Here is a 24,479-nt window from a genome sequence, read left to right on the forward strand (position 1 = left end):
GTTCCCTCTCTCGTTCCCTCTCTCGTTCCCTCTCTCGTTCCCTCTCTCGTTCCCTCTCTCGTTCCCTCTCTCGTTCGCTCTCCCTCGTTCGCTCTCCCTCGTTCGCTCTCGTTTTCTCGTTCTCTCTCGTTCTCTCTCTCTCGTTCTCTCTCGTTCTCTCTCTCTCGTTTTCTCGTTCTCTCTCTCTCGTTCTCTCGCTCTCGTTCTCTCTCTCTCGTTCTCTCGTTCTCTCTCGCTCTCGTTCTCTCTCGCTCTCGTTCTCTCTCGCTCTCGTTCTCGCTCTTGTTCTCTCGTATTTTTTCTTCTCTCTCGTTCCCTCTCTCGTTCCCTCTCTCGTTCCCTCTCTCGTTCCCTCTCTCGTTCCCTCTCTCGTTCCCTCTCTCGTTCCCTCTCTCGTTCCCTCTCTCGTTCGCTCTCGCTCTCTCGTTCGCTCTCGCTCTCTGGTTCGCTCTCTCTGGTTCCCTCTCTCTGGTTCCCTCTCTCGTTCCCTCTCTCGTTCCCTCTCTCGTTCCCTCTCTCGTTCCCTCTCTCGTTCCCTCTCTCGTTCCCTCTCTCGTTCCCTCTCTCGTTCCCTCTCTCGTTCCCTCTCTCGTTCCCTCTCTATCGTTCTCCCTCTCTATCGTTCTCCCTCTCTCGTTCTCTCTCTCAATCTCTCGTTCTCTCTCTTAATCTCTCGTTCTCTCTCTTAATCTCTCGTTCTCTCTCTTAATCTCTCGTTCTCTCTCTCTCTTTCTCTCTCGTTCGCTCTCGTTTTATCTTTCTCTCTCGTTTTCTCGTTCTCTCTCGTTTTCTCGTTCTCACTCTCTCGTTCCCCCTCTCGTTCCCCCTCTCGTTCCCTCTCTCGTTCCCCCTCTCGCTCTTGTTCTGCCTCTCGTATTCTTTCTCGTTCTCTCGCTCTCGTTCTCTCGCTCTCGTTCTCTCGTATTCTTTCTCGTTCTCTCGCTCTCGTTCTCTCGTATTCTTTCTCGTTCTCTCGCTCTCGTTTTCTCTCTCTCTCTCTCTCGTTCTCTCTCTCTCTCTCTCGTTCCCTCTCTCGTTCTCTCTCTCTCGTTCCCTCTCTCGTTCTCTCTCGTTCTCTCTCGTTCTCTCTCGTTCTCTCTCGTTCTCTCTCTCTCTCGTTCTCTCTCTCAATCTCTCGTTCTCTCTCTCAATCTCTCGTTCTCTCTCTCAATCTCTGGTTCTCTCTCTTAATCTCTGGTTCTCTCTTAATCTCTGGTTCTCTCTCAATCTCTGGTTCTCTCTCTCTCGCGTTCTCTCTCTCTCGCGTTCTCTCTCTCTCGCGTTCGCGATCTCGCGTTCGCGATCTCGCGTTTTCTCTTTCTCTCTCGTTTTCTCGTTCTCACTCTCGTTATCTCTCGTTATCTCTCGTTATCTCTCGTTATCTCTCGTTCTCACTCTCGTTATCTCTCGTTATCTCTCGTTCTCACTCTCGTTATCTCTCGTTATCTCTCGTTATCTCTCGTTATCTCTCGTTCTCACTCTCGTTCTCACTCTCGTTCTCTCTCTCGTTCTCTCTCTCGTTCTCTCTCTCGTTCTCTCTCTCGTTCTCTCTCTCTCTCTCGTTCTCGTTCTCTCTCTCTCTCGTTCCCTCGTTCTCGTTCCCTCGTTCTCGTTCCCTCGTTCTCGTTCCCTCGTTCTCGTTCCCTCGTTCTCGTTCCCTCGTTCTCGTTCCCTCGTTCTCTCGCTCTCGTTCTCTCGCTCTCGTTCTCTCGCTCTCGTTCCCTCGCTCTCGTTCCCTCGCTCTCGTTCCCTCGCTCTCGTTTTATCTTTCTCGTTTTCTCGTACTCTCTCGTTCTCACTCTCGTTCTCACTCTCGTTCTCACTCTCGTTCTCACTCTCGTTCTCTCGTTCGCTCTCTCTCGTTCGCTCTCTCTCGTTCGCTCTCTCTCGTTCGCTCTCTCTCGTTCGCTCTCTCTCGTTCGCTCTCTCTCGTTCGCTCTCTCTCGTTCGCTCTCTCTCGTTCGCTCTCTCTCGTTCGCTCTCTCTTTTTCTCCCTCGTTCGCTCTCGTTTTCTCGTTCGCTCTCATTTTCTCGTTCGCTCTCGTTTTCTCGTTCTCTCTCGCTTTCTCGTTCTCTCTCGCTTTCTCGTTCTCTCTCGCTTTCTCTCTCGCTCTCTCTCTCGTTCGCTCTCCCGTTCGCTCTCCCTCGTTCGCTCTCCCTCGTTCGCTCTCCCTCGTTCGCTCTCCCTCGTTCGCTCTCCCTCGTTCGCTCTCCCTCGTTCGCTCTCCCTCGTTCGCTCTCCCTCGTTCGCTCTCCCTCGTTCGCTCTCCCTCGTTCGCTCACTCCTGTTTTCACGTTCGCTCACTCCCGTTTTCTCGTTCGCTCACTCCCGTTTTCTCGTTCTCTCCCTCGTTTTCTCGTTCTCTCCCTCGTTTTCCCGTTCGCTCACTCCTGTTTTCTCGTTCGCTCACTCCCGTTTTCTCGTTCTCTCCCTCGTTTTCTCGTTCGCTCACTCCCGTTTTCTCGTTCTCTCCCTCGTTTTCTCGTTCTCTCCCTCTCGTTTTCTCGTTCTCTCCCTTGTTTTCTCGTTCTCTCTCTCTCGTTCTCTCTCTCTCGTTCTCTCTCTCTCGTTCTCTCTCTCTCGTTCTCTCTCTCTCGTTCTCTCTCTCTCCCTCTCGTTCTCTCTCTCTCGTTCTCTCTCTCTCCCTCTCGTTCTCTCTCGTTTCCTCTTTCTCTCGTTCTCTCTCTCTCTCGTTCGCTCTCTCTCGTATTCTTTCTCTCTCTCGTTCTCTCTCTCTCTCGTTCTCTCTCTCTCTCGTTCGTTCTCTCTCTCTCTCGTTCGTTCTCTCTCTCTCGTTCGTTCTCTCTCTCTCGTTCGTTCTCTCGTTCTCTCTCTCGTTCTCTCGTTCACTCTCTCTCTCTCTCGTTCTCGTTCGCTCTCTCTCTCTCGTTCGCTCTCTCTCGTTTTCTCTCTCATTTTCTCGTTCTCGTTCTCTCTCTCGTTCTCATTCTCTCTCTCGTATTCTTTCTCGTTCTCTCTCTCGTTCTCTCTCTCTCTCTCGTTCTCTCTCTCTCTCTCGTGTTCTCGCTCTCGTGTTCTCGCTCTCGTGTTCTCGCTCTCGTGTTCTCGCTCTCGTGTTCTCGCTCTCGTGTTCTCGCTCTCGTGTTCTCGCTCTCGTTCTCTCGCTCTCGTTCTCTCGCTCTCGTTCTCTCGCTCTCGTTCTCTCGCTCTCGTTCTCTCGCTCTCGTTCTCTCGCTCTCGTTCTCTCGCTCTCGTTCTCTCGCTCTCGTTCTCTCGCTCTCGTTCTCTCGCTCTCGTTCTCTCGCTCTCTCGCTCTCGTTCTCGTTCTCGTTCTCGTTCTCTCGCTCTCGTTCTCTCGCTCTGTCTCTCGTTCTCTCTCTCTCTCTCTCGTTCTCTCTCTCTCTCTCGTTCTCTCTCTCTCTTTCGTTCTCTCTCTCTCTCTCGTTCTCTCTCTCTCTCGTTCTCTCTCTTAATCTCTCGTTCTCTCTCTCTCTCGTTCTCTCTCTCTCTCGTTCTCTCTCTCGTTCTCTCTCTCTCGTTCGTTCTCTCTCTCTCGTTCGTTCTCTCGTTCTCTCTCTCGTTCTCTCGTTCACTCTCTCTCTCTCTCGTTCTCGTTCGCTCTCTCTCTCTCGTTCGCTCTCTCTCGTTTTCTCTCTCATTTTCTCGTTCTCGTTCTCTCTCTCGTTCTCATTCTCTCTCTCGTATTCTTTCTCGTTCTCTCTCTCGTTCTCTCTCTCTCTCTCGTTCTCTCTCTCTCTCTCGTGTTCTCGCTCTCGTGTTCTCGCTCTCGTGTTCTCGCTCTCGTGTTCTCGCTCTCGTGTTCTCGCTCTCGTGTTCTCGCTCTCGTGTTCTCGCTCTCGTGTTCTCGCTCTCGTTCTCTCGCTCTCGTTCTCTCGCTCTCGTTCTCTCGCTCTCGTTCTCTCGCTCTCGTTCTCTCGCTCTCGTTCTCTCGCTCTCGTTCTCTCGCTCTCGTTCTCTCGCTCTCGTTCTCTCGCTCTCGTTCTCTCGCTCTCGTTCTCTCGCTCTCGTTCTCTCGCTCTCGTTCTCTCGCTCTCGTTCTCTCGCTCTCGTTCTCTCGCTCTCGTTCTCTCGCTCTCGTTCTCTCGCTCTCTCGCTCTCGTTCTCGTTCTCTCGCTCTCGTTCTCTCGCTCTGTCTCTCGTTCTCTCTCTCTCTCTCGTTCTCTCTCTCTCTTTCGTTCTCTCTCTCTCTCTCGTTCTCTCTCTCTCTCGTTCTCTCTCTTAATCTCTCGTTCTCTCTCTCTCTCGTTCTCTCTCTCTCTCGTTCTCTCTCTCGTTCTCTCTCTCTCTCGTTCTCTCTCTAGTTCTCTCTCTCTCTCTCTCTCTCGTTCTCTCTCTCTCTCTCTCTCTCGTTCTCTCTCTCTCTCTCTCGTTCTCTCTCTCTCTCTCTCGTTCTCTCTCTCTCTCTCGTTCTCTCTCTCTCTCTCGCTCTCTCGTTCCCTCTCTCGTTCCCTCTCTCGTTCCCTCTCTCGTTCCCTCTCTCGTTCCCTCTCTCGTTCGCTCTCTCGTTCGCTCTCTCGTTCGCTCTCTCGTTCGCTCTCTCGTTCCCCCTCTCGTTCCCCCTCTCGTTCCCCCTCTCGTTCCCCCTCTCGTTCCCCCTCTCGTTCCCCCTCTCGTTCCCCCTCTCGTTCCCCCTCTCGTTCCCCCTCTCGTTCCCCCTCTCGTTCCCCCTCTCGTTCCCCCTCTCGTTCCCCCTCTCGTGTTTTCTCTCGTTCTCGTTTTCTCTCTCGTTCTCGTTTTCTCTCTCGTTCTCGTTTTCTCTCTCGTTCTCGTTTTCTCTCTCGTTCTCGTTTTCTCTCTCGTTCTCGTTTTCTCTCTCGTTCTCGTTCTCTCTCTCTCGTTCTCTCTCTCTCTCGTTCTCTCTCTCGTTCTCTCTCTCTCTCGTTCTCTCTCTCGTTCTCTCTCTCTCTTGTTCTGCCTCTCGTATTCTTTCTCGTTCTCGCTCTCGTGTTCTCGCTCTCGTGTTCTCGCTCTCGTGTTCTCGCTCTCGTGTTCTCGCTCTCGTGTTCTCGCTCTCGTTCTCTCGCTCTCGTTCTCTCGCTCTCGCTCTCGTTCTCTCTCTCGTTCTCTCTCTCTCTCTCGTTCTCTCTCTCTCTCTCGTTCTCTCTCTCTCTCTCGTTCTCTCTCTTAATCTCTCGTTCTCTCTCTCTCTCGTTCTCTCTCTCTCTCGTTCTCTCTCTCGTTCTCTCTCTCTCTCTCTCTCTCTCTCGTTCTCTCTCTCGTTCTCTCGTTCTCTCTCTCGTTCTCTCGTTCTCTCTCTCTCTCTCGTTCTCTCTCTCTCTCTCGTTCTCTCTCTCTCTCTCGTTCTCTCTCTGTCTCGTTCGCTCTCTCGTTGGCTCTCTCGTTGGCTCTCTCGTTGCCTCTCTCGTTCCCTCTCTCGTTCCCTCTCTCGTTCCCTCTCTCGTTCCCTCTCTCGTTCCCTCTCTCGTTCCCTCTCTCGTTCCCCTCCTCGTTCCCCTCCTCGTTCCCCCTCTCGTTCCCCCTCTCGTTCCCCCTCTCGTTCCCCCTCTCGTTCCCCCTCTCGTTCGCTCTCCCTCGTTTTCTCTCTCATTTTCTCGTTCTCGTTTTCTCTCTCGTATTCTTTCTCGTTCTCGTTCTCTCTCTCTCGTTCTCTCTCTCTCGTTCTCTCTCTCTCGTTCTCTCTCTCTCTCGTTCTCTCTCTCTCTCGTTCTCTCTCTCTCTCGTTCTCTCTCTCTCTCGTTCTCTCTCTCTCTCGTTCTCTCTCTCTCTCGTTCTCTCTCTCTCTTGTTCTGCCTCTCGTATTCTTTCTCGCTCTCGCTCTCGTTCTCTCGCTCTCGTTCTCTCGCTCTCGTTCTCTCGCTCTCGTTCTCTCGCTCTCGTTCTCTCGCTCTCGTTCTCTCGCTCTCGTTCTCTCGCTCTCGTTCTCTCGCTCTCTCTCTCTCGCTCTCTCTCTCTCTCGTTCTCTCTCTCTCGTTCTCTCGCTCTCGTTCTCTCGCTCTCGTTCTCTCGCTCTCGTTCTCTCGCTCTCGTTTTCTCTCTCTCTCGTTTTCTCTCGTTTTCTCTCTCGTTTTCTCTCTCGTTCTCTCTCTCGTTCTCTCTCTCGTTCTCTCTCTCTCGTTCTCTCGTTCTCTCTCGTATTCTTTCTCGTATTCTTTCTCGTATTCTTTCTCGTTCTCTCTCTCGTTCTCTCTCTCGTTCTCTCTCTCGTTCTCTCTCTCGTTCTCTCTCTCGTTCTCTCTCGTATTCTCTCTCGTTCTCTCTCGTTCGCTCTCTCTCGTTCGCTCTCTCTCGTTCGCTCTCTCTCGTTCGCTCTCTCTCGTTCGCTCTCTCTTTTTCGCTCTCTCTCGTTCGCTCTCTCTTTTTCGCTCTCTCGTTCTCGCTCTCTCGTTCTCTCTCTCTCGTTCTCTCTCTCTCGTGTTCGCTCTCTGTCTCGTTCGCTCTCTCTCTCTCTCTCTCTCGTTCCCTCTCTCGTTCCCTCTCTCGTTCCCTCTCTCGTTCCCTCTCTCGTTCCCTCTCTCGTTCCCTCTCTCGTTCCCTCTCTCGTTCCCTCTCTCTCGTTCCCTCTCTCTCGTTCCCTCTCTCGTTCCCTCTCTCTCGTTCCCTCTCTCTCGTTCCCTCTCTCGTTCGCTCTCTCTCGTTCGCTCTCCCTCGTTCGCTCTCCCTCGTTCGCTCTCCCTCGTTTTCTCGTTCTCTCTCGTTTTCTCGCTCTCTCGTTCTCTCTGTCTCGTTCTCACGTTCTCTCTCTCTCGTTCTCTCTCTCTCTCGTTCTCTCTCTCTCTCTCGTTCCCTCTCTCTCTCTCGTTCCCTCTCTCGTTCCCTCTCTCGTTCCCTCTCTCGTTCCCTCTCTCGTTCCCTCTCTCGTTCCCTCTCTCTCTCTCTCTCGTTCGCTCTCTCTCGTTCGCTCTCTCTCTCTCGTTCGCTCTCCCTCGTTTTCTCTCATTTTCTCGTTCTCTCTCTCTCGTTCTCTCTCTTAATCTCACGTTCTCTCTCTTAATCTCTCGTTCTCTCGTTCTCTCTCTCTCGTTCTCTCTCTCTCGTTCGCTCTCTCTCGTTCCCTCTCTCTCGTTCCCTCTCTCTCGTTCCCTCTCTCTCGTTCCCTCTCTCTCGTTCCCCCTCGCTCGTTCCCTCGCTCGTTCCCTCTCTCTCTCTCGTTCCCTCGCTCCTTCCCTCGCTCCTTCCCTCGCTCCTTCCCTCGCTCCTTCCCTCGCTCGTTCCCTCGCTCCTTCCCTCGCTCCTTCCCTCGCTCCTTCCCTCGCTCCTTCCCTCGCTCCTTCCCTCCCTCGTTTTCTCGTTCTCCCTCGTTCGCTCTCTCTCGTTCTCTCGTTCGCTCTCTCTCGTTCTCTCGTTCGCTCTCTCTCGTTCTCTCGTTCGCTCTCTCTCGTTCTCACGTTCTCTCTCTCGTTCTCTCTCTCTCGTGTTCTCTCTCTCTCGTGTTCTCTCTCTCTCGTGTTCTCTCTCTCTCGTTCTCTCTCTCTCTCGTTCTCTCTCTCTCTCGTTCTCTCTCTCTCTCGTTCTCTCTCTTGTTCTCTCGTTCTCTCTCTCTCTCGTTCTCTCTCTCGTTCTCTCTCTCGTTCTCTCTCTCGTTCTCTCTCTCTCTCTCGTTCTCTCTCTCTCTCGTTCTCGTTCGCTCTCGTTCTCGTTCGCTCTCCCTCGTTTTCTCCCTCATTTTCTCTCTCATTTTCTCGTTCTCTCTCGTTCTCTCTCTCGTTCTCTCTCTCGCTCTTGTTCTGCCTCTCGTATTCTTACTCGTTCTCGCTCGTTCGCTCTCGCTCGTTCGCTCTCGCTCGTTCGCTCTCGCTCGTTCGCTCTCGCTCGTTCGCTCTCGTTTTCTCTCTCGTTTTATCTTTCTCGTTCTCTCTCTCGTTCTCTCTCTCGTTCTCTCTCTCGTTCTCTCTCTCGTTCTCTCTCTCGTTCTCTCTCTCGTTCTCTCTCTCGTTCTCGCTCTCGTTCTCGCTCTCGTTCGCTCTCGTTCGCTCTCGTTCGCTCTCTCTCGTTCGCTCTCGTTCGCTCTCTCTCGTTCGCTCTCTCTCGTTCGCTCTCTCTCGTTCGCTCTCTCTCGTTCGCTCTCTCTCGTTCGCTCTCTTCTCTCTCTCGTTCGCTCTCCTCTCTCTCTCGTTCGCTCTCCTCTCTCTCTCGTTCGCTCTCCTCTCTCTCTCGTTCGCTCTCCTCTCTCTCTCGTTCGCTCTCCTCTCTCTCTCGTTCGCTCTCCTCTCTCTCTCGTTCGCTCTCTCTCTCGTTCGCTCTCTCTCTCTCGTTCTCTCTCTCTCTCGTTCTCTCTCTCTCTCGTTCTCTCTCTCTCTCGTTCTCTCTCTCTCTCGTTCTCGTTCTCTCTCTCTCTCTCGTTCTCGTTCTCTCTCTCTCTCTCGTTCTCTCTCTCTCTCTCGTTCTCTCGCTCTCGTTCGTTCTCGCTCTTGCTCTCGTTCTCTCTCGTTTTCTCTTTCTCTCGTTCTCTTTCTCGATCTCACGTTCTCTCTCTCTCGTTCTCTCTCTCGTTCTCGCTCTCTCTCTCTCGTTCTCGCTCTCGCTCTCGTTCTCGCTCTCGTTCTCTCTCGTTTTCTCTTTCTCTCGTTCTCTGTCTCGTTCTCACGTTCTCTCTCTCGTTCTCTCGCTCTCGTTCTCTCTCTCGTTCTTTCTCTCTCGTTCTTTCTCTCTCTCTCGTTCTTTCTCTCTCTCTCGTTCTTTCTCTCTCGTTCTCTCTCTCTCTCGTTCTCTCTCTCTCGTTCTTTCTCGTTCTTTCTCTCTCGTTCTCTCTCTCTCTCGTTCTCTCTCTCTCTCGTTCTCTCTCTCTCTCGTTCTCTCTCTCTCGTTTTCTCTCTCTCTCGTTTTCTCTCTCTCTCGTTTTCTCTCTCTCTCGTTTTCTCTCTCTCTCGTTCTCTCTCTCTCTCTCTCTCGTTCTCTCTCTCTCTCTCGTTCTCTCTCTCTCTCTCTCGTTCTCTCTCTCTCTCTCGTTCTCTCTCTCTCTCGTTCTCTCTCTCTCTCTCTCGTTCGCTCTCTCTCTCGTTCGCTCTCTCTCGTTCGCTCTCTCTCGTTCGCTCTCTCTCGTTCGCTCTCTCTCGTTCGCTCTCTCTCGTTCGCTCTCTCTCGTTCTCTCGTTTTCTCGTTCGCTCTCTCTCGTTTTCTCTCTCATTTTCCCGTTCTCTCTCTCGCTCTTGTTCTGCCTCTCGTATTCTTTCTCTCTCTCGCTCTCGCTCGTTCACTCTCGTTTTATCTTTCTCTCTCGTTCTCACTCTCGTTCTCACTCTCGTTCTCACTCTCGTTCTCACTCTCGTTCTCACTCTCGTTCTCACTCTCGTTCTCACTCTCGTTCTCTCGCTCGTTCTCTCCCTCCTTCGCTCTCCCTCCTTGGCTCTCTTTCTCGTTCTCGCTCTCGTGTTCTCTCTCGCTCTCGTGTTCTCTCTCGCTCTCGTGTTCTCTCTCGCTCTCGTGTTCTCTCTCGCTCTCGTGTTCTCTCTCTCTCTCGTGTTCTCTCTCTCTCTCGTTCTCTCTCTCTCTCGTTCTCTCTCTCTCTCGTTCTCTCTCTCGATCTCTCTCTCTCTCGATCTCTCTCTCGATCTCTCTCTCGTTCACTCTCGTTCTCTCTCTCGTTCTCTCTCTCGTTCTCTCTCTCGTTCTCGCTCTCGTTCTCTCTCTCGTTCTCGCTCTCGCTCTCGCTCTCGTTCTCTCTCTCGTTCTCGCTCTCGTTCTCTCTCTCTCTCGTTCTCTCTCTCTCTCGTTCTCTCTCTCGATCTCTCTCTCTCTCGATCTCTCTCTCGATCTCTCTCTCGTTCACTCTCGTTCTCTCTCTCGTTCTCTCTCTCGTTCTCTCTCTCGTTCTCGCTCTCGTTCTCTCTCTCGTTCTCGCTCTCGCTCTCGCTCTCGTTCTCTCTCTCGTTCTCGCTCTCGTTCTCTCTCTCGTTCTCGCTCTCGTTCTCGCTCTCGTTCTCGCTCTCGTTCTCTCTCTCGTTCTCTCTCGCTTTCTCTCTCGCTTTCTCTCTCTCTCGTTCTCTCTCTCTCGTTCTCTCTCTCTCGTTCTCTCTCTCTCGTTCCCTCTCTCTCGTTCTCTCTCTCTCGTTCCCTCTCTCTCGTTCCCTCTCTCTCGTTCCCTCTCTCTCGTTCCCTCTCTCTCGTTCCCTCTCTCTCGTTCCCTCTCTCTCGTTCCCTCGTTCTCTCTCTCTCTCTCTCTCGTTCCCTCGCTCGTTCCCTCTCTCTCTCTCTCGTTCCCTCGCTCGTTCCCTCTCTCTCTCGCTCGTTCCCTCGCTCGTTCCCTCGCTCGTTCCCTCGCTCGTTCCCTCGCTCGTTCCCTCGCTCGTTCCCTCGCTCGTTCCCTCGCTCGTTCCCTCGCTCGTTCCCTCGCTCGTTCCCTCGCTCGTTCCCTCGCTCGTTCCCTCGTTCTCTCTCTCGTTTTCTCGTTCTCTCTCTCGTTTTCTCGTTCTCCCTCGTTTTCTCGTTCTCCCTCGTTTTCTCGTTCTCCCTCGTTTTCTCGCTCTCTCTCGTTCGCTCTCTCTCGTTCTCTCGTTCGCTCTCTCTCGTTCTCTCTCTCGTTCTCTCTCTCTCTCGTTCTCTCTCTCTCGTGTTCTCTCTCTCTCGTTCTCTCTCTCTCTCGTTCTCTCTCTCTCTCGTTCTCTCTCTCTCTCGTTCTCTCTCTCTCTCGTTCTCTCTCTCTCTCGTTCTCTCTCTTGTTCTCTCTCTCTCTCGTTCTCTCTCTCGTTCTCTCTCTCTCGTTCTCTCTCTCTCGTTCTCTCTCTCTCGTTCTCTCTCTCGTTCTCTCTCTCGTGTTCTCTCTCGCTCTCGTGTTCTCTCTCTCTCTCTCTCTCGTTCTCTCTCTCTCTCGTTCTCTCTCTCTCTCGTTCTCTCTCTCTCTCGTTCTCTCTCTCTCTCGTTCTCTCTCTCTCTCGTTCTCTCTCTCTCGATCTCTCTCTCGATCTATCTCTCTCTCGATCTCTCTCTCGATCTCTCTCTCGATCTCTCTCTCGATCTCTCTCTCGTTCACTCTCGTTCTCTCTCTCGTTCTCTCTCTCGTTCTCTCTCTCGTTCTCTCTCTCGTTCTCGCTCTCGCTTTCTCTCTCGCTTTCTCTCTCGCTCGTTCTCTCTCTCTCGTTCGCTCTCTCTCGTTCGCTCTCTCTCGTTCGCTCTCTCTCGTTCGCTCTCTCTCGTTCGCTCTCTCTCGTTCGCTCTCTCTCGTTCCCTCTCTCTCGTTCCCTCTCTCTCGTTCCCTCTCTCTCGTTCTCTCTCTCGTTCTCTCGTTCTCTCTCTCGTTCTCTCTCTCGTTCTCTCTCTCTCTCTCTCGTTCCCTCGCTCGTTCCCTCGCTCGTTCCCTCGCTCGTTCCCTCGCTCGTTCCCTCTCTCGTTCTCTCTCTCGTTTTCTCGTTCTCTCTCTCGTTTTCTCGTTCTCTCTCTCGTTTTCTCGTTCTCCCTCGTTTTCTCGTTCTCCCTCGTTCGCTCTCACTCGTTCTCTCGTTCGCTCTCACTCGTTCTCTCGTTCGCTCTCTCTCGTTCTCTCGTTCGCTCTCTCACGTTCTCTCGTTCGCTCTCTCTCGTTCTCTCGTTCTCTCTCTCGTTCTCACGTTCTCTCTCTCTCGTGTTCTCTCTCTCTCGTGTTCTCTCTCTCTCGTGTTCTCTCTCTCTCGTGTTCTCTCTCTCTCGTTCTCTCTCTCTCTCGTTCTCTCTCTCTCTCGTTCTCTCTCTCTCTCTCTCTCTCTCTCTCGTTCTCTCTCTCTCTCTCGTTCTCTCTCTCTCTCTCGTTCTCTCTCTCTCTCGTTCTCTCTCTCTCTCTTGTTCTCTCTCTTGTTCTCTCTCTCTCTTGTTCTCTCTCTCTCTCGTTCTCTCTCTCTCGTTCTCTCTCTCTCTCTCTCTCGTTCGCTCTCGTTCTCGTTCTCGTTCGCTCTCGTTCTCGTTCGCTCTCCCTCGTTTTCTCCCTCATTTTCTCTCTCATTTTCTCGTTCTCTCTCTCGTTCTCTCTCTCGTTCTCTCTCTCGTTCTCTCTCTCGCTCTTGTTCTGCCTCTCGTATTCTTTCTCGTTCTCTCTCGTTCTCTCTCGTTCGCTCTCGTTCGCTCTCGCTCGTTCGCTCTCGCTCGTTCGCTCTCGTTCTCTCTCTCGTTCTCTCTCTCTCGTGTTCTCTCTCTCTCGTGTTCTCTCTCTCTCGTGTTCTCTCTCTCTCGTGTTCTCTCTCTCTCTCGTTCTCTCTCTCTCTCGTTCTCTCTCTCTCTCTCGTTCTCTCTCTCTCTCTCGTTCTCTCTCTCTCTCTCTCTCGTTCTCTCTCTCTCTCTCTCTCGTTCTCTCTCTTGTTCTCTCTCTTGTTCTCTCTCTTCTCTCTCTCTCTCGTTCTCTCTCTCTCTCTCGTTCGCTCTCGTTCTCGTTCTCGTTCGCTCTCGTTCTCGTTCGCTCTCCCTCGTTTTCTCCCTCATTTTCTCTCTCATTTTCTCGTTCTCTCTCTCGTTCTCTCTCTCGTTCTCTCTCTCGTTCTCTCTCTCGTTCTCTCTCTCGTTCTCTCTCTCGTTCTCTCTCTCGCTCTTGTTCTGCCTCTCGTATTCTTTCTCGTTCTCTCTCGTTCGCTCTCTCTCGTTCGCTCTCTCTCGTTCGCTCTCTCTCGTTCGCTCTCTCTCGTTCGCTCTCTCTCGTTCGCTCTCGTTTTCGCTCTCGTTTTCGCTCTCGTTTTCGCTCTCGTTTTCGCTCTCGTTTTCGCTCTCGTTTTCGCTCTCTCTCGTTCGCTCTCTCTCGTTCGCTCTCTCTCGTTCGCTCTCTCTCGTTCGCTCTCTCTCGTTCGCTCTCTCTCGTTCGCTCTCTCTCGTTCGCTCTCTCTCGTTCGCTCTCTCTCGTTCGCTCTCTCTCGTTCGCTCTCTCTCGTTCGCTCTCTCTCGTTCGCTCTCCTCTCTCTCTCTCGTTCGCTCTCCTCTCTCTCTCTCGTTCTCTCTCCTCTCTCTCTCTCGTTCTCTCTCCTCTCTCTCTCTCGTTCTCTCTCCTCTCTCTCTCTCGTTCTCTCTCCTCTCTCTCTCTCGTTCTCTCTCCTCTCTCTCTCGTTCTCGTTCTCTCGCTCTCGTTCGTTCTCGCTCTCTCTCGTTCTCTCTCCTCTCTCTCTCTCGTTCTCTCTCCTCTCTCTCGTTCTCTCTCCTCTCTCTCGTTCTCTCTCCTCTCTCTCTCGTTCTCGTTCTCTCGCTCTCGTTCGTTCTCGCTCTCTCTCGTTCTCTCTCCTCTCTCTCTCTCGTTCTCTCTCCTCTCTCTCGTTCTCTCTCCTCTCTCTCGTTCTCTCTCCTCTCTCTCTCGTTCTCTCTCCTCTCTCTCTCGTTCTCGTTCTCTCTCTCTCGTTCTCGTTCTCTCTCTCTCTCTCTCTCGTTCTCTCTCTCTCTCGTTCTCTCTCTCTCTCGTTCTCTCTCTCTCTCGTTCTCTCGCTCTCGTTCGTTCTCGCTCTCGTTCTCTCTCGTTTTCTCTTTCTCTCGTTCTCTTTCTCGTTCTCACGTTCTCTCTCTCGTTCTCTCTCTCTCGTTCTCGCTCTCTCTCTCGTTCTCGCTCTCGTTCTCTCTCGTTTTCTCTTTCTCTCGTTCTCTGTCTCGTTCTCACGTTCTCTCTCTCGTTCTCTCTCTCTCGTTCTCTCTCTCTCGTTCTCGCTCTCTCTCTCGTTCTCGCTCTCGCTCTCGTTCTCTCTCGTTTTCTCTTTCTCTCGTTCTCTGTCTCGTTCTCACGTTCTCTCTCTCGTTCTCTCGCTCTCGTTCTCTCTCTCGCTCTTGTTCTCTCTCGTTCTTTCTCTCTCTCTCGTTCTTTCTCTCTCTCTCGTTCTTTCTCTCTCTCTCGTTCTTTCTCTCTCGTTTTCTCGTTCTCTCTCGTTCTCTCTCTCTCGTTTTCTCGTTCTCTCTCGTTCTCTCGTTCTCTCTCTCTCGTTCTCTCTCTCGTTCTCTCGTTCTCTCTCTCTCGTTCTCTCTCTCTCGTTCTCTCTCTCTCTCTCGTTCTCTCTCTCGTTCTCTCTCTCTCGTTCGCTCTCTCTCGTTCGCTCTCTCTCGTTCGCTCTCTCTCGTTCGCTCTCTCTCGTTCGCTCTCTCTCGTTCGCTCTCTCTCGTTTTCTCTCTCTCGTTCGCTCTCGTTCGCTCTCGTTCGCTCTCGTTCGCTCTCTCGTTCGCTCTCTCGTTCGCTCTCTCGTTCGCTCTCTCGTTCTCATTCTCTCGTTCGCTCTCGTTCTCGTTCTCTCTCTCTCGTTCGCTCTCGTTCTCGTTCTCTCTCTCTCGTTCTCTCTCGTTCTCTCTCGCTCTCTCGTTCTCTCTCTCTCTCGTTCTCTCTCTCTCTCTCGTTCTCTCTCTCTCGTTCTCGCTCTCTCGTTCTCTCTCTCTCGTATTCTTTCTCGTATTCTTTCTCGTTCTCTCTCTCGTTCTCTCTCTCGTTCTCTCTCTCTCGTTCTCTCTCTCTCGTTCTCTCTCTCTCGTTCTCTCTCTCTCGTTCTCCCTCTCTCGTTCTCTCTCTCTCGTTCTCTCTCTCGTTCTCTCTCTCGTTCTCTCTCGTTCTCTCTCTCTCTTTCTCTCTCGTTCTCTCTCTCTCTTTCTCTCTCTCTCTCGTTCTTGTTCTCTCTCTCGTATTCTTTCTCGTATTCTTTCTCTTATTCTCTCTCGTTCTCTCTCGTTCTCTCTCGTTCTCTCTCGTTCTCTCTCGTTCTCTCTCGTTCTCTCTCGTTCTCTCTCGTTCTCTCTCGTTCTCTCTCTCTCTCGTTCTCTCTCTCTGCCTCGTTCTCTCTCTCTGCCTCGTTTTCTCTCCCTCGTTTTCTCTCTCGTTTTCTCTCTCGTTTTCTCTCTCGTTTTCTCTCTCGTTTTCTCTCTCTGTCTCGTTCTCTCTCTCTCTCGTTCTTTCTCATTCTCTCCCGTTCTCTCTCTCTCTCTCTCTCTCTCTCTCCCTCGTTCTCTCTCCCTCGTTCTCTCTCCCTCGTTCTCTCTCCCTCGTTCTCTCTCCCTCGTTCTCTCTCCCTCGTTCTCTCTCCCTCGTTCTCTCTCCCTCGTTCTCTCTCCCTCGTTCTCTCCCTCGTTCTCTCCCTCCTTCGCTCTCCCTCCTTCGCTCTCCCTCCTTCGCTCTCTCTCGCTCTCGTGTTCTCTCTCGCTCTCGTGTTCTCTCTCGCTCTCGTGTTCTCTCTCGCTCTCGTGTTCTCTCTCGCTCTCGTTCTCTCTCTCGTTCTCTCGATCTGTCTGTCTCGTTCTCTCTCTCTCTCTCTCTCTCTCTCTTTCTCTCTCTCTCTCTCTCTCTCTCTCGTTCTCGTTCTCTCTCTCGTTCTCTCTCGTTCTCTCTCGTTCTCTCTCTCTCTCGTTCTCTCTCTCGTTCTCTCGATCTGTCTGTCTCGTTCTCTCTCTCTCGTTCTCTCTCTCGTTCTCTCTCTCGTTCTCTCTCTCGTTCTCTCTCTCGTTCTCTCTCTCTCTTTCTCTCTCGTTCTCTCTCTCTCTTTCTCTCTCGTTCTCTCTCTCTCTTTCTCTCTCTCTCTCGTTCTCGTTCGCTCTCTCTCTCTCGTTCGCTCTCTCTCTCTCGTTCGCTCTCTCTCGTTCGCTCTCGTTTTCTCTCTCGTTTTATCTTTCTCTCTCGTTCTCGCTCTCGTTATTTCGCTCTCGCTCTCGTTCTCTCGCTCTCGTTCTCTCTCTCGTTCTCTCCCTCGTTCTCTCCCTCGTTCTCTCCCTCGTTCTCTCTCTCGTTCTCTCTCTCGTTCGCTCTCTCTCGTTCGCTCTCTCCCGTTCGCTCTCTCTCGTTCGCTCTCTTTTTCTCTCTCTTTTTCTCTCTCTCGTTCTCTCTCTCTCGTTCTCTCTCTCTCGTTCTCTCTCTCTCGTTCTCTCTCTCTCGTGTTCGCTCTCTGTCTCGTTCGCTCTCTCTCTCTCTCTCGTTCCCTCTCTCGTTCCCTCTCTCGTTCCCTCTCTCGTTCCCTCTCTCGTTCCCTCTCTCGTTCCCTCTCTCGTTCCCTCTCTCGTTCGCTCTCTCTCGTTCGCTCTCTCTCGTTCGCTCTCTCTCGTTCGCTCTCTCTCGTTCGCTCTCTCTCGTTCGCTCTCTCTCGTTCTCACGTTCTCTCTCTCTCGTTCTCTCTCTTTCTCGTTCCCTCTCTCGTTCCCTCTCTCGTTCCCTCTCTCGTTCCCTCTCTCGTTCTCGTTCGCTCTCTCTCTCTCGTTCGCTCTCTCGTTCTCGTTCGCTCTCTCTCTCTCGTTCGCTCTCTCTCTCTCGTTCGCTCTCTCTCTCTCGTTCGCTCTCTCTCTCTCGTTCGCTCTCTCTCTCTCGTTTTCTCTCTCATTTTCTCGTTCTCTCTCTCGTTCTCTCTCTTAATCTCACGTTCTCTCTCTTAATCTCTCGTTCTCTCGTTCTCTCTCTTAATCTCTCGTTCTCTCTCTTAATCTCACGTTCTCTCTCTTAATCTCTCGTTCTCTCGTTCTCTCTCTCTCGTTTTCTCTCGTTTTATCTTTCTCTCTCGTTTTCTCGTTCTCACTCTCGTTCTCACTCTCGTTCTCACTCTCGTTCTCGATCCCTCTCTCGATCCCTCTCTCGATCCCCCTTTCGTTCGTTCTCTCGTTCGTTCTCTCGTTCGTTCTCTCGTTCGTTCTCTCGTTCGTTCTCTCTCGTTCGCGCTCTCGTTCGCGCGCTCTCGTTCGCGCGCTCTCGTTCGCGCGCTCTCGTTCGCGCGCTCTCGTTCGCGCGCTCTCGTTCGCGCGCTCTCGTTCGCGCGCTCTCGTTCGCGCGCTCTCGTTCGCGCGCTCTCGTTCGCGCGCTCTCGTTCGCGCGCTCTCGTTCGCGCGCTCTCGTTCGCGCGCTCTCGTTCGCGCGCTCTCGTTCGCGCGCTCTCGTTCGCGCGCTCTCGTTCGCGCGCTCTCGTTCGCGCGCTCTCGTTCGCGCGCTCTCGTTCGCGCGCTCTCGTTCGCGCGCTCTCGTTCGCGCGCTCTCGTTCGCGCGCTCTCGTTTTCTCTTTCTCGTTTTATCTTGTTTTATCTTTCTCGTTTTATCTTTCTCTCTCTCGTTCTCTCTCTCGTTCTCTCTCTCGTTCTCTCTCTCGTTCTCTCTCTCTCGTTCTCTCTCTCTCGTTCTCTCTCTCTCGTTCTCTCTCTCTCGTTCTCTCTCTCTCGTTCGCTCTCTCTCGTTCGCTCTCTCGTTCTCTCTCTCGTTCTCTCTCTCTCGTTCGCTCTCTCTCGTTCGCTCTCTCTCGTTCGCTCTCTCTCGTTCGCTCTCTCGTTCGCTCTCCCTCGTTCTCTCTCGTTTTCTCGTTCTCTCATTCTCTCTCTCTCGTTTTCTCGTTCTCTCTCGTTCTCTCTCTCTCGTTTTCTCGTTCTCTCTCGTTCTCTCTCTCTCGTTCTCTCTCTCGTTCTCTCGTTCTCTCTCTCTCGTTCTCTCTCTCTCGTTCTCTCTCTCTCTCTCGTTCTCTCTCTCGTTCTCTCTCTCTCGTTCTCTCTCTCTCGTTCGCTCTCTCTCGTTCGCTCTCTCTCGTTCGCTCTCTCTCGTTCGCTCTCTCTCGTTCGCTCTCTCTCGTTCGCTCTCTCTCGTTCGCTCTCTCTCGTTCGCTCTCTCTCGTTCGCTCTCTCTCGTTCGCTCTCTCTCGTTCGCTCTCTCTCGTTCGCTCTCTCGTTTTCTCTCTCTCGTTCTCTCTCGTTCGCTCTCGTTCGCTCTCGTTCGCTCTCGTTCGCTCTCGTTCGCTCTCGTTCGCTCTCGTTCGCTCTCGTTCGCTCTCTCGTTCGCTCTCTCGTTCGCTCTCTCGTTCGCTCTCTCGTTCTCGTTCGCTCTCTCGTTCTCGTTCTCTCTCTCTCGTTCTCTCTCGTTCTCTCTCGTTCTCTCTCGTTCTCTCTCTCTCTCGTTCTCTCTCTCTCTCTCGTTCTCTCTCTCTCGTTCTCTCTCTCTCTCTCGTTCTCTCTCTCTCGTTCTCGCTCTCTCGTTCTCTCTCTCTCGTATTCTTTCTCGTATTCTTTCTCGTTCTCTCTCTCGTTCTCTCTCTCGTTCTCTCTCTCGTTCTCTCTCTCTCGTTCTCTCTCTCTCGTTCTCTCTCTCTCGTTCTCCCTCTCTCGTTCTCTCACTCTCTCTCGTTCTCTCTCTCGTTCTCTCTCGTTCTCTCTCTCGTTCTCTCTCGTTCTCTCTCTCTCTTTCTCTCTCTCTCTCGTTCTTGTTCTCTCTCTCGTATTCTTTCTCGTATTCTTTCTCGTATTCTTTCTCGTATTCTTTCTCGTATTCTCTCTCGTTCTCTCTCGTTCTCTCTCGTTCTCTCTCGTTCTCTCTCTCTCTCGTTCTCTCTCTCTCTCGTTCTCTCTCTCTGCCTCGTTCTCTCTCTCTGCCTCGTTTTCTCTCCCTCGTTTTCTCTCTCGTTTTCTCTCTCGTTTTCTCTCTCGTTTTCTCTCTCTGTCTCGTTCTCTCTCTCTCTCGTTCTTTCTCATTCTCTCCCGTTCTCTCTCTCTCTCTCTCTCTCTCTCTCCCTCGTTCTCTCTCCCTCGTTCTCTCTCCCTCGTTCTCTCTCCCTCGTTCTCTCTCCCTCGTTCTCTCTCCCTCGTTCTCTCTCCCTCGTTCTCTCTCCCTCCTTCGCTCTCCCTCCTTCGCTCTCCCTCCTTCGCTCTCCCTCCTTCGCTCTCCCTCCTTCGCTCTCCCTCCTTCGCTCTCCCTCCTTCGCTCTCCCTCCTTCGCTCTCTCTCGTGTTCTCTCTCGCTCTCGTGTTCTCTCTCGCTCTCGTGTTCTCTCTCGCTCTCGTGTTCTCTCTCGCTCTCGTGTTCTCTCGCTCTCGTTCTCTCTCTCGTTCTCTCGATCTGTCTGTCTCGTTCTCTCTCTCTCTCTCTCTCTCTCTCTCTCTCTCTCTCTCTCTCTCTCTCTCTCGTTCTCTCTCGTTCTCTCTCGTTCTCTCTCGTTCTCTCTCTCGTTCTCTCTCGTTCTCTCTCTCGTTCTCTCTCGTTCTCTCTCTCTCTCGTTCTCTCTCTCGTTCTCTCGATCTGTCTGTCTCGATCTGTCTGTCTCGTTCTCTCTCTCTCGTTCTCTCTCTCTCGTTCTCTCTCTCGTTCTCTCTCTCGTTCTCTCTCTCGTTCTCTCTCTCGTTCTCTCTCTCGTTCTCTCTCTCGTTCTCTCTCTCGTTCTCTCTCGTTCTCTCTCTCTCTTTCTCTCTCTCGTTCTCGTGTTCTCTCTCTCGTATTCTTTCTCGTATTCTTTCTCGTATTCTTTCTCGTATTCTTTCTCGTATTCTTTCTCGTATTCTCTCTCGTTCTCTCTCGTTCTCTCTCTCTCTCGTTCTCTCTCTCTGCCTCGTTCTCTCTCTCTGCCTCGTTCTCTCTCTCTGCCTCGTTCTCTCTCTCTGCCTCGTTCTCTCTCTCTGCCTCGTTTTCTCTCTCGTTTTCTCTCTCGTTTTCTCTCTCGTTTTCTCTCTCGTTTTCTCTCTCTGTCTCGTTCTCTCTCTCTCTCGTTCTTTCTCATTCTCTCCCGTTCTCTCTCTCTCTCTCTCTCTCTCTCTCTCCCTCGTTCTCTCTCCCTCGTTCTCTCTCCCTCGTTCTCTCTCCCTCGTTCTCTCCCTCGTTCTCTCCCTCGTTCTCTCCCTCGTTCTCTCCCTCGTTCTCTCCCTCGTTCTCTCCCTCGTTCTCTCCCTCGTTCTCTCCCTCGTTCTCTCCCTCGTTCTCTCCCTCCTTCGCTCTCCCTCCTTCGCTCTCCCTCCTTCGCTCTCGTGTTCTCTCTCGCTCTCGTGTTCTCTCTCGCTCTCGTGTTCTCTCTCGCTCTCGTGTTCTCTCTCTCGTTCTCTCGATCTGTCTGTCTCGTTCTCTCTCCCTCTCTCTCTCTCTCTCTCTCTCTCTCTCTCTCTCTCGTTCTCGTTCTCGTTCTCGTTCTCTCTCTCTCGTTCTCTCTCTCTCTCTCGTTCTCTCGCTCTCGTTCGTTCTCACTCTCGCTCTCGTTCTCTCTCGTTTTCTCTTTCTCTCGTTCTCTTTCTCTCTCTCTCGTTCGCTCTCTCTCGTTCGCTCTCTCTCGTTCGCTCTCTCTCGTTCGCTCTCTCTCGTTCGCTCTCTCTCGTGTTCGCTCTCTGTCTCGTTCGCTCGCTCTCTCTCTCTCTCTCGTTCCCTCTCTCGTTCCCTCTCTCGTTCCCTCTCTCGTTCCCTCTCTCGTTCCCTCTCTCGTTCCCTCTCTCGTTCCCTCTCTCGTTCCCTCTCTCGTTCCCTCTCTCGTTCCCTCTCTCGTTCGCTCTCTCTCTCTCGTTCGCTCTCTCTCTCTCGTTCGCTCTCTCTCTCTCGTTCGCTCTCTCTCTCTCGTTCGCTCTCCCTCGTTTTCTCTCTCATTTTCTCGTTCTCTCTCTCTCGTTCTCTCTCTTAATCTCACGTTCTCTCTCTTAATCTCTCGTTCTCTCGTTCTCTCTCTCTCGTTCTCTCTCTTAATCTCACGTTCTCTCTCTTAATCTCTCTCTCTCTCGTTCTCTCTCTCTCGTTTTCTCTCGTTTTATCTTTCTCTCTCGTTTTCTCGTTCTCACTCTCGTTCTCACTCTCGTTCTCACTCTCGTTCTCACTCTCGTTCTCGTTCCTTCTCTCGATCCCTCTCTCGATCCCTCTCTCGATCCCCCTCTCGATCCCCCTCTCGTTCGTTCTCTCGTTCGTTCTCTCGTTCGTTCTCTCGTTCGTTCTCTCGTTCGTTCTCTCGTTCGTTCTCTCGTTCGTTCTCTCGTTCGTTCTCTCGTTCGTTCTCTCGTTCGTTCTCTCCTCTCTCGTTCTCTCTCTCCTTCTCTCTCGTTCTCTCTCTCGTTCTCTCTCTCGTTCTCGCTCTCGTTCTCTCTCTCGTTCGCGCTCTCGTTCGCGCTCTCGTTCGCGCTCTCGTTCGCGCTCTCTCGTTCGCGCGCTCTCGTTCGCGCGCTCTCGTTCGCGCGCTCTCGTTCGCGCGCTCTCGTTCGCGCGCTCTCGTTCGCGCGCTCTCGTTCGCGCGCTCTCGTTCGCGCGCTCTCGTTCGCGCGCTCTCGTTCGCGCGCTCTCGTTCGCGCGCTCTCGTTCGCGCGCTCTCGTTCGCGCGCTCTCGTTCGCGCGCTCTCGTTCGCTCTCCCTCGTTCGCTCTCCCTCGTTCTCTCTCGTTTTCTCGTTCTCTCTCGTTTTCTCGTTCTCTCTCGCTTTCTCTCTCGTTCACTCTCTCTCGTTCGCTCTCTCTCGTTCGCTCTCTCTCGCTTTCTCGTTCGCTCTCGTTCTCTCTCGCTCTCGTTCTCTCTCGCTCTCGTTCTCGTTCTCTCTCGCTCTCGTTCTCTCTCGTTTTCTCGTTCTCTCTCGTTTTCTCGTTCTCTCTCGTTTTCTCTCTCTCTCGTTCTCTCCCTCGGTCGCTCTCCCTCGGTCGCTCTCCCTCGGTCGCTCTCCCTCGGTCGCTCTCCCTCGGTCGCTCTCCCTCGGTCGCTCTCCCTCGGTCGCTCTCTCTCCGTTCTCTCTCTCTCGCTCGTTCGCTCTCTCTCGTTTTCTCTCTCTCGTTTTCTCTCTCTCGGTTTCTCTCTCTCGGTTTCTCTCTCTCGTTTTCTCTTTCTCATTTTATCTTGTTTTATCTTTCTCGTTTTATCTTTCTCTCTCTCGTTCTCTCTCTCTCGTTCTCTCTCTCTCGTTCTCTCTCTCTCGTTCTCTCTCTCTCGTTCTCTCTCTCTCGTTCTCTCTCTCTCGTTCTCTCGTTCTCTCTCTCGTTCTCTCTCTCTCGTGTTCTCTCTCTCTCGTGTTCTCTCTCTCTCGTTCTCTCTCGTTCTCTCGTTCGCTCTCTCTCTCTCGTTCCCTCTCTCGTTCCCTCTCTCGTTCCCTCTCTCGTTCCCTCTCTCGTTCCCTCTCTCGTTCCCTCTCTCGTTCCCTCTCTCGTTCCCTCTCTCGTTCCCTCTCTCTCGTTTTCTCGTTCTCTCTCGTTCTCTCGTTCTCTCTCGTTCTCTCTCTCTCGTTTTCTCGTTCTCTCTCGTTTTCTCGTTCTCTCTCGTTTTCTCGTTCTCTCTCTCTCGTTCTCTCTCTCTCGTTCTCTCTCTCTCGTTCTCTCTCTCTCGTTCTCTCTCTCTCTCGTTCTCTCTCTCTCTCTCTCGTTCTCTCTCTCTCTCTAGTTCTCTCTCTCTCTCTAGTTCTCTCTCTCTCGTTCTCTCTCTCTCGTTCTCTCTCTCGTTCGCTCTCTCGTTCTGGTTCTCTCGTTCGCTCTCTCGTTCTCGTTCTCTCTCTCTCGCTCTCTCTCGCTCTCTCTCGCTCTCTCTCGCTCTCTCTCGCTCTCTCTCGTTCTCTCTCGTTCTCTCTTTCTCTCTCGTTCTCTCTCTCTCGTATTCTTTCTCGTATTCTTTCTCGTTCTCTCTCTCGTTCTCTCTCTCTCGTTCTCTCTCTCTCGTTCTCTCTCTCTCGTTCTCTCTCTCTCGTTCTCTCTCTCTCGTTCTCTCTCTCTCGTTCTCTCTCTCTCGTTCTCTCACTCTCTCTCGTTCTCTCACTCTCTCTCGTTCTCTCTCTCGTTCTCTCTCGTTCTCTCTCTCTCTTTCTCTCTCTCTCTCGTTCTCGTTCTCTCTCTCTCGTATTCTTTCTCGTATTCTTTCTCGTTCTCTCTCGTATTCTTTCTCGTATTCTTTCTCGTTCTCTCTCGTTCTCTCTCTCTCTCGTTCTCTGCCTCGTTCTCTCTCTCTGCCTCGTTCTCTCTCTCTGCCTCGTTCTCTCTCTCTGCCTCGATCTCTCTCTCTGCCTCGTTTTCTCTCCCTCGTTTTCTCCCTCGTTTTCTCTCTCGTTTTCTCTCTCGTTTTCTCTCCCTCGTTTTCTCTCTCGTTTTCTCTCTCGTTTTCTCTCTCGTTTTCTCTCTCGTTTTCTCTCTGTCTCGTTCTCTCTCGTTCTTTCTCATTATCTCCCGTTCTCTCTCTCTCTCTCTCTCTCTCTTGTTCTCTCTCTCTTGTTCTCTCTCCCTCGTTCTCTCCCTCGTTCTCTCCCTCGTTCTCTCCCTCGTTCTCTCCCTCGTTCTCTCCCTCGTTCTCTCCCTCGTTCTCTCCCTCGTTCTCTCCCTCGTTCTCTCCCTCGTTCTCTCCCTCGTTCGCTCTCCCTCCTTCGCTCTCTCTCGTTCTCGCTCTCGTGTTCTCTCTCGCTCTCGTGTTCTCTCTCGCTCTCGTGTTCTCTCTCGCTCTCGTGTTCTCTCTCGCTCTCGTTCTCTCTCTCTCTCGTTCTCTCTCTCTCTCGTTCTCTCTCTCGTTCTCTCGATCTGTCTCTCTCTCTCTCTCTCTCTCTCTCTCGTTCTCTCTCGTTCTTTCTCATTCTCTCTCTCGTGTTCTCTCTCTCGTTCTCTCTCCCTCGTTCTCTCTCCCTCGTTCTCTCTCTCCCTCGTTCTCTCTCTCCCTCGTTCTCTCTCTCCCTCGTTCTCTCTCTCCCTCGTTCTCTCTCTCCCTCGTTCTCTCTCTCTCTCGTTCTCTCGTTCTCTCTCTCGTTCTCTCGTTCTCTCCCTCGTTCTCTCTCGCTCTCGTTCTCTCTCGCTCTCGTTCTCTCTCGCTCTCGTTCTCTCTCGCTCTCGTTCTCTCTCGCTCTCGTTCTCTCTCGCTCTCGTTCTCTCTCGCTCTCGTTCTCTCTCGCTCTCGTTCTCTCTCGCTCTCTCTCTCTCTCGTTCTCTCTCTCTCTCGTTCTCTCTCTCTCTCGTTCTCTCTCTCTCTCGTTCTCTCTCTCGTTCTCTCTCTCGTTCTCTCTCTCGATCCCTCTCTCGATCCCTCTCTCGATCCCTCTCTCGATCCCTCTCTCGATCCCCCTCTCGATCCCCCTCTCGATCCCCCTCTCGATCCCCCTCTCGATCCCCCTCTCGATCCCCCTCTCGATCCCCCTCTCGATCCCCCTCTCGATCCCCCTCTCGATCCCCCTCTCGTTCGTTCTCTCGTTCGTTCTCTCGTTCGTTCTCTCGTTCGTTCTCTCGTTCGTTCTCTCGTTCGTTCTCTCCTCTCTCTCCTTCTCTCTCTCCTTCTCTCTCTCCTTCTCTCTCTCCTTCTCTCTCTCCTTCTCTCTCCTTCTCTCTCCTTCTCTCTCGTTCGCGCTCTCGTTCGCGCGCTCTCGTTCGCGCTCTCTCGTTCGCGCTCTCTCGTTCGCGCTCTCTCGTTCGCGCTCTCTCGTTCGCGCTCTCTCGTTCGCGCTCTCTCGTTCGCTCTCTCTCGTTCGCTCTCTCTCGTTCGCTCTCTCTCGTTCGCTCTCTCTCGTTCGCTCTCTCTCGTTCGCGCTCTCTCGTTCGCTCTCTCTCGTTCGCTCTCTCTCGTTCGCTCTCTCTCGTTCGCTCTCTCTCGTTCGCTCTCTCTCGTTCGCTCTCCCTCGGTCGCTCTCCCTCGGTCGCTCTCCCTCGGTCGCTCTCCCTCGGTCGCTCTCCCTCGGTCGCTCTCCCTCGGTCGCTCTCCCTCGGTCGCTCTCCCTCGGTCGCTCTCCCTCGGTCGCTCTCCCTCGGTCGCTCTCTCTCGCTCGGTCGCTCTCTCTCGCTCGTTCGCTCTCTCTCGCTCGTTCGCTCTCTCTCGCTCGTTCGCTCTCTCTCGTTCGCTCTCTCTCGTTCGCTCTCTCTCGTTCGCTCTCTCTCGTTCGCTCTCTCTCGTTCGCTCTCTCTCGTTCGCTCTCTCTCGTTCGCTCTCTCTCGTTCGCTCTCTCTCGTTCGCTCTCTCTCGTTCGCTCTCTCTCGTTCGCTCTCGTTCGCTCTCGTTCGCTCTCT

At 52.9% G+C, this 24,479-nt stretch overlaps 1 protein-coding gene and 1 pseudogene across 2 annotated transcripts in view; one reads left to right on the top strand and one right to left on the bottom strand.

Moving 5' to 3' along the window:
• Positions 1-24,479, top strand: part of bmp6 (bone morphogenetic protein 6) — a 528,049-nt gene that overhangs the window by 155,765 nt on the left and 347,805 nt on the right. The window lies entirely within an intron of this gene.
• Positions 12,372-14,605, bottom strand: LOC137370179 (octapeptide-repeat protein T2-like; annotated as a pseudogene).

Source organism: Heterodontus francisci, chromosome 5, assembly GCF_036365525.1.
Source record: "Heterodontus francisci isolate sHetFra1 chromosome 5, sHetFra1.hap1, whole genome shotgun sequence".
Taxonomy (NCBI): Eukaryota; Metazoa; Chordata; class Chondrichthyes; order Heterodontiformes; family Heterodontidae; genus Heterodontus; species Heterodontus francisci.